Below are 7639 nucleotides of genomic sequence, written 5' to 3'. Positions count from 1 at the left end.
TAGGTGGCTGCGTTAAGGGAAACTGCACTTCATGCTTTAGGCTATAATTTGATCCTTGCAGACAAAGAGGTCTCTCCGCCCTCGCTGCCTGTGCCATTGCAGAAGCAATCATGTTGCGCATTAGCAGTGCTGTGTGCGTGCTGAGACAGGAGCCAACAAGAGTGAGTTTGGTGGTCTTTTCACCTCACTCACTGACCGCAGCAGGGAGCTGGAGGATAGACAAGAACAAATGTGTAGAGGTCCATGTGACATACTGTGGCCCTAGCCACCGCAGCAGCCCAGGTTTCTACCTCTGCTACTCTAACCTGCAGGATTTGTTTGGCTGCTGCTGAAAGCAAGCTTTATTTGTTTCACCAGTAGTTTTACTCTCTGGAGAAATGCTTTTTTCTGGCTGCTACGAGAAATGTGGCGAACTAATATATATGAACTAATATATATTTCAATGTATAATATTTATAATACTTCAGGAGACCAGTTAGGTGTTTTCAGAGGCCCCTAAGCTTTACATGTGGCTTTCAAGGATGGTCATAGCTTTCTGTGCATGTTTTAGAAGTGTAAGATTTCCCTTCCAGGGTAAATAAAATCCAATTAAAAAAACCCAGACAAACAATTTATCAGCACGAGCAACTGCAATGGAACGTTTTACCTGACCTCCTAATGTCTGGATGATTGAAATTAAACTGAAACATTGCACAGACTTAAAAATGAAAGATTACAAAACTAAGAATAGACTTGTTTATGCTATCTTTTAGCAAACTGTGATTATTAATCTGAGAGGTAGTAGCGTGATTTTAAGATTGCTTTTAAAATTAATTTCCATTCTTTTTGCTAAGGATACTGGTTGGCAAGGTGTACATACTCAAAATAATACTAACATGCTGGTTTTACGGCAAAGAACACAATAAAAAGCCACCTGTGGCCATATGTTGTCTGTTGATCCACTTCCTATTCATAGATGGCACATTCTACAGTCTGATTCCAACTAGTGAGATTAATTTGTATTTAATCAAAATCTAGCACTCCTCAAGCTTTGGATCACGTGTTGATCTCAGCATTTCTTCTTGATAAAGCTTGTTACTGCCATTGCCATGCATTGCAGGCTACTCGCATCTTCTGTTTGGTTCTGCAGTGTTTTGTGTTTTCAGAAGGCTTTCAGCTGTCTTTTTTGATTTGTTTACTGACATGTTGAAAAGCTGAAGGAACTTCCACTGGCTCAATGACCCCAGTTTTTTTCCCACTGTTGTTGAAAGTAGGCACTCTGTTGGAAAGGCTTATTCCGTTTGATTATAGGAGAAGGCTTCCAGAAATGCATAACTGTGTTTTGTGCGTGGTTTTCTCTATGTTCAGATTGGCTTATTGACAAAATTGACAAAGGGTCAAGATTCTGTTACCAAAATTAAATCCTGCTGTTTGTTTGTGCTAAACAGAAGTTCATTGGTAACATCAGATCTAAAAATTGAAAACCTGAAGTAAAAGTATAAAGATTCCCATGTCCTTAAAATCATAGCAATGATTGTGAGAAAAAATCCAAACCAAAGCAAATAAAACCAAAACAAATTATTTGCTTGTTCTTTCTGGCAACATACAGTAACAATGTAAAATACAGGATGCGGTAACAGTTCTGGGGTTTGCTTCTTGCATCAGTTCTTTCTTAGGTTATTACAACTGCTGTTTATACAAACTGTTTTTTCTTTTTCTTGAAAATTAGTTTTATTGCTTTGTTTTACTGTTTTATCCTGATGAAGCAGAAATCTTCCTGTATCAGATTTTCACTTTTGAAAAATTGTATGACTTTACAGCTTTCATAAGAATAACAAAGCAGGTTAATTTAGCAGAGCTGGAAGGTGCAGAATAGTGTAATTTTAACTATATTTCAGCAACTATATTTTTAAAATAGAAAATTGAGTCATCAATCAGTGCCAAAAATCTGTCACAAAAATATGCATCTTCTGCAATACTTAGCACCTATGGAACTAAGAGGTATTAATTCCACCACTTCTAAGGAGAAACCCCACTTCTTTGCATTACAATTACTAGTTAATACACGGTATAAGAGTTTATGGATCTCAAACTCAGGTCTATTTTAAGTACTGGAATATTAAGCCATAAATACACTAATTTCATGAGAAGTTGGTAGGTTGGTAGTGGGATTTTCCAATATGCAAATGGTTCAAGATTGCATTTAACTCTTAAAACAGGCATACCTAGTAGCCATACCCAAAGACACGAGGAACATGCAAGTGAACTGCAAATGGAGAAGAGATACAGTAAAACTGTTTGCTAAAATAAAATGTTTACGAAGTTTAAGGTGAACAGGAATTCCTCTTCCCCAATTTTTAAGACTTGCTTCTTACATATTTTTGGGATTGCAAGATATAAAAAAGTGTAACTTTTCATTGCCTGTGTAGGAAAAAAACCCAACATCACAGATAAATCTTATCACATCTCTGATAGGCAAGGAGGTTTGTATATCTATTTTTTGCAGTTCATATTTCCCCTTATTAATCAGAAAACAAATTAAGCAACACCAAGTTTTCTAACTGTAGTCAACTCCAGAGAAGGATTCAAGGTGTTTGAAGTATTTATCAGAAAGCAAAAAAACCCCTCTTTCAGTGGCACCTGAGGCTGAATTTGCGACAACTGCCTGTTTCCCCCACGTGTTTCTTAGGGCCCTGATTAGGGCCTGTTTCTAGGCTGGGCTGTCCTTGCCTGGGGTATGTAAGCAGCCAGCTACTATGGGATCTGGGCCCTGGCTGTCCTGCTGACCTGTTGCATGCAGACACGGAGTGCCTTCAGGTACTGGCAAACCTCAGAAGGGCTTAGTTTCTGATTAAATGATTCACTGCAGAGGGGATGTCGTTGCTTTTTATTTGGGAATGTTTTGAAACAAAGATGGTGCCAGAATTGGTGCCCACCTGATATGATAGTAATATAATAAAATAATAGTAAAATACTAATATAGAAAGAAAACATGTTGAAAATCACTCCCTGTGCTATCCTATCCCCCCACTTTGCAGGAGTATATGTTTCGGAGGCCTGCACTGTTAAAGAGCTGGACAGAGGCAGGTTGGAGTTCTGGAGCAGTTATCCACCAGCTGGATGCAATTATGCTTTGGTGCTGCTCTTCAGCTGATAACAATTGCAATCACCTGTTGTGTTTTCAGCTCATGCAATTACTGCAAGGTGAGCTCTTAGCATGCCTTTTAGTGTGCTTGTAGGAGTAGAGAGAGTTGTGAGCTTCTTATTTTTCTCTTCCTTTGTGTTCCTGTGGCAGTAAGGTGTCCTTGCTTTAAGGAAGCAAGCTGCTGAGCTGTGATCTTCATTGTCACAAAGGGTAAGAGTATTTATTGTTTAAAGTAAGAAAATCTGCTATATGTAGAAGGCCAGGAAAAAAACACTATAAATGTTATAATAAGACTAAATGTTTTAATATATTTATGTAGCCTTTGAGAAAATTAAGAGGTTATTTAATGTTTTTGTAGGTTTTATGTGTTGTGGGGTCTGAGGGATAAAGAATGTTGTTGCTAGAGTTATGCACAGTCCATCCGTGACCTGTATCAAAAGTCAGCTAATGCAGCTATATAATATCTCTATGTTTTTTTTTGGTTTGTTCCTGTGCATCCCATATCTGAGTGATCTGTGTGCATGGCAATTTTGAAAAGAATGTTCTGTGGCCAAGATCCAGAAAGTTTTGAAATGGCAATTTTAAAAGCGCAGCAGCCTCCGGTTGCCCTTAAGGAAGAAGCACTGTAAGACACAGGCAGGTACTGTTTTCTGGCACTCCTTTTCCAGCCTCCCTTTTCGTTTTCTTTTTGATTTCATCAGACTTAATAGAGCCAGTGTCACTAAACGTGATAATCTGGCAAGTACAGCTAACCAGACACTTCATGAGATGCTGAGCTGTGTTTAAATTCAGGTCTGTTCCCAAGACAGCTTGTTTTAAAAGAACAGAAATGTGGCTGCAGTGTATCCATCTCATCAGTAGTGTGTACCTCTCATAAGCTGCTCGGAAAGAAAACGCTGGAATAATAACTTCCTAAAAGGAAAGTAAAAATCTAGTTAAAGGTTAGAATATTTGCTCAAGTGCCAAAAAAAACCTAAGGCTGAAGCCCCTCCTCTAATGGAAAGGTTCAAACCCTACTTAATTATCTCCAGCAGAAATGCTTTAACCAATGGAGTGGCAAAGTTTCTGTGATGGAGTATTCTAAGTTTTGCGTGTGGTTTTGTTCAGTTAGCCATTTAGTTGATGGCATGTTCAATGTGGTTGGCCAGTTGTCCCTATCCTGAATAAATGCTCTAAGGTTATGCAGTTACATTTGTACTCTCTAGACCTGATTATCTAATATTGACTATAAGATGGCTTATGATCTCTTTTTTTCTTGCTCCTGCTGACCTGGGAAGTTCTCCACAAAAGCAAAGTTCTTTCTGTGGAGAAAGATGACAAAGAGCTCTGTAACCCTGTTAGTCCTTTTCATGTTCTACCACCTTCAGTAGAACTGGGACTTTAAAAACCATGTTTTCTTCCTTGGCCAGTGCCTCAGTAGTGGTGCTGCTTGGGTACAGGAGAAGCCTGACTTCTCTCCCAGATAGGTAGGATTTAAAGTGGGGATTGGTGTTTTTTTCTCCAAAGTACTTAAATAAGACTGATAAGAAAGAAGATGATTTTGTAGGCTGAGAAAACCTGGCAAGGAAGTGGATCACCACCTCCATAGATCCTGGCAGGGCTTGGACTATGCTCTTTGTTCAGCTCTGCCAAGGTTTGGGCAGTTATGAGCAAGCCCAGAAGCAAATTTTTCCCGTTCTGCAGAAATAGTCTCAGCCACCTCCTTAACCCGTTCAAGAAATATAGGTACCTTGGAGGGTAGGTGAGAGCCAAACAAGATTTGAGAGAATGAAACTTTTGGGGCTGATGTGTTCAAGTTGTCTGAATACCTTTATACTAACTCTAAACTGTCATCACTAACTGTGGTCTTCTAAATGAGAGTGGATGAATAAAAGCATTTCTGCAAACATTTATTCCTTTGCTATTGCCAGGAGCCTTTTCCAGCTCAGTAGGGATTTTTTTCATGTTAGTTACTGGTTAAGCATAGGAACATTGGAGCCTATAAATGCACGGCTATTTCTAAGCTGCTCCTGTTCTACAAGCAAAGTACTTCTACCTCCAGATTTGGTGTGCCATGTTGTGTACAGCATTAAATAATTGAAATGATTTGTCTGCTGGTATTTCAGGAGAAAGTAATCAGTCACCAGCTGAAACTGCAAATGGTGCTTTTTCAAGCGTAGTTACTTCAATCTCTGTCTTCAGATTTATCTACAGATTCATATGTTTTATTAGGCACAATAAACCCCCATATTTTAAATGTGCAAATTGTCATTACATTTTGGACACTACAGCAATATAACAAGGATGCCAAGAAAAACTATGTGCAAGCATGACCTTAATACTATTCAAATGAGACAAAATAACTTGGCAAAGTTGTTTTTCTAAAGAAAAAAAATGTTTTTTTTTCTCTAGTATCAAAATCTGGAATAATATTTAATTTTAAATATTTAAAGGCAGCATTTCAAATCTAAGACTCAAATTACTAAGAGTAAATTCATAAAGCTTGCTTTGCTTTTTTTGCCCTTTTTTTTTTTTTTAATGATGGGTAATTAAGATAATACCTGTTTCCAAGTAAGTGGAAAGAAAAATAAGTTTTGCTGAATTTGTACTTCTCACAGTCATTTCAACCTACCTGTACATTAGTATGATTTTAATTGCCTGGGATGTTATTCTTTTTTAGTATAGTCAAATTAGGTACAAAATTATAGTGGGGTTTGGGGTTTTTTTTGACATCAACTGCAAAGTAGGTGCATGCATCTGTATTTTACTAAAAGGAATAGAAGGTCTGCTTCCTAAATCATCTGCTAAATAATAATCATTCCTAAATAATCTGCTTCCTAAATGAGCATCTTCTGTCTGTTACATAGATGGTTTTATATTTGCCTTCTATTTTTTTTCCCAACCAAAGGGGTTTGAAAAAACTCCTTGAACCAGCAGGGTGATGAAGCAGGGTGTGATTTGGCCCCCATCCCCATGCTCTAGTGAACCATAATGACATGGGTATATATTGTTTGGAGCCAACATCAACATCGCAATCATATGTATGAAAAGTTATCTGCAATCTTAACTACCACTGTTAGAATTTTTATTAGAATGGAAAAGAGAAATTTATTGCTTTGTTTTACAAAATCTTGCATGAGTACAGTCTGTCCATTCAGTGATGTATGTTATTAGCAGTCAAACTTCAGATGCTTGTGCAACAGAACGACATGCAGTTTGAAAACTACTTGAAGTAGTTTCAATTCCTTTCTACTTACTTTCATGTGACTTTACTTAGAAAATGTCAAAATGTATAAGAGAGAAATCACTGTTAATCTTCTGACTTTTTAAATAGTGTTAGGGTCAACTGATATGTCTAATGCTGTCCTCTCCTGAATGCAGGCATTTCGTAGTGCCAAAGGCCTGGGCAAGTCAAAAGAATGGATAAACAATGGATTAACTTGGGTGAAAATACACATAAGAATTTTTCATGACCAAGTCACAACAAGACTTAAGGTCACCTATAAAGCTCTAGGCCAACCAGGACATTAGGTGGGAAAAGAACCTGTGCCATGGCAAGCAAGACAGGTTAAAAGTTCTGAAATAGTCAGTAGCCAGGAGAAGGTGCTTGCAGGACTGAGGCAACCTCAACATTTCTATCACCTTTGTCTTGAGCTTCCTCTGCATCAGCAACTGATGAACCTTTTGCTGTTTAACACCAAAGTTATGCTGGTAGTGGAGACTGCAACATGTATTTGCCTGATTTCGGCTATCGAGGGGGGGAATTAGCTCAAATGGTAGAGCGCTCGCTTAGCATGCGAGAGGTAGTGGGATCGATGCCCGCATTCTCCACTGTTATGTTTCTTCGTCAGGGACTGTAGTGACAGGACAAGGGGTAATGGGTTAAAACTTAAACAGGGGAAGTTTAAATTGGATATAAGGAGGAAATTCTTTCCTGTTAGGGTGGTGAGGCACTGGAATGGGTTGCCCAGGGAGGTTGTGAGTGCTCCATCCCTGGCAGTGTTCAAGGCCAGGTTGGATGAAGCCTTCTGTGGGATGGTTTAGTGTGAGGTGTTCCTGCCCATGGCAGGGGGGTTGGAACTGGATGATCTTAAGGCCCTTTCCAACCCTAACTATTCTATGATTCTATGATTATTTAGAAATCATTGGCAGCTTTGCCTCCCTCCTTCCATCTCCTACTCCTTTCCCCACACCACCCCTGCTGCCATGTATGTTACACCCACATTTTGTAAGAACTAAGATGCATCTTTTCTGAATGTAACTCCCTGAAGAATCTGTCTGTGTGGTAGCAATATAAAGGTGCAAATGTGATGTTGAAATATATCTTCAGCAAACATAATTAGATTTTAATGAGTTGACTTATTTAGCCCTGGCTTATTTCACTTTCTTGATGCTTAGTATTTTTGCCCTACCTACAATATTTCCTTTGTTAATTGGATGCTTTTTATAGTAAATTGCATGATACGGTCCTTGATAGCTGACTGGCATGTTTTCCTTGGACTTTTAAATACAGAATTCCTGTTCTTTACCTGTGTG

At 38.5% G+C, this 7639-nt stretch overlaps 1 non-coding gene across 1 annotated transcript; it reads left to right on the top strand.

The window, feature by feature from the left end:
- The first annotated feature begins 6861 nt into the window (after window positions 1-6861).
- TRNAA-AGC (transfer RNA alanine (anticodon AGC)) lies at window positions 6862-6934 on the top strand. Its single transcript has one exon. It is a non-coding gene; the product is annotated as a tRNA-Ala (tRNA).
- Window positions 6935-7639: the final 705 nt, after the last annotated feature.

Source organism: Lathamus discolor, chromosome 1, assembly GCF_037157495.1.
Source record: "Lathamus discolor isolate bLatDis1 chromosome 1, bLatDis1.hap1, whole genome shotgun sequence".
NCBI lineage: Eukaryota > Metazoa > Chordata > Aves > Psittaciformes > Psittacidae > Lathamus > Lathamus discolor.
Note: the sequence above shows the minus strand (reverse complement) of the source record. Positions and strands in the feature narration are given on the sequence as shown.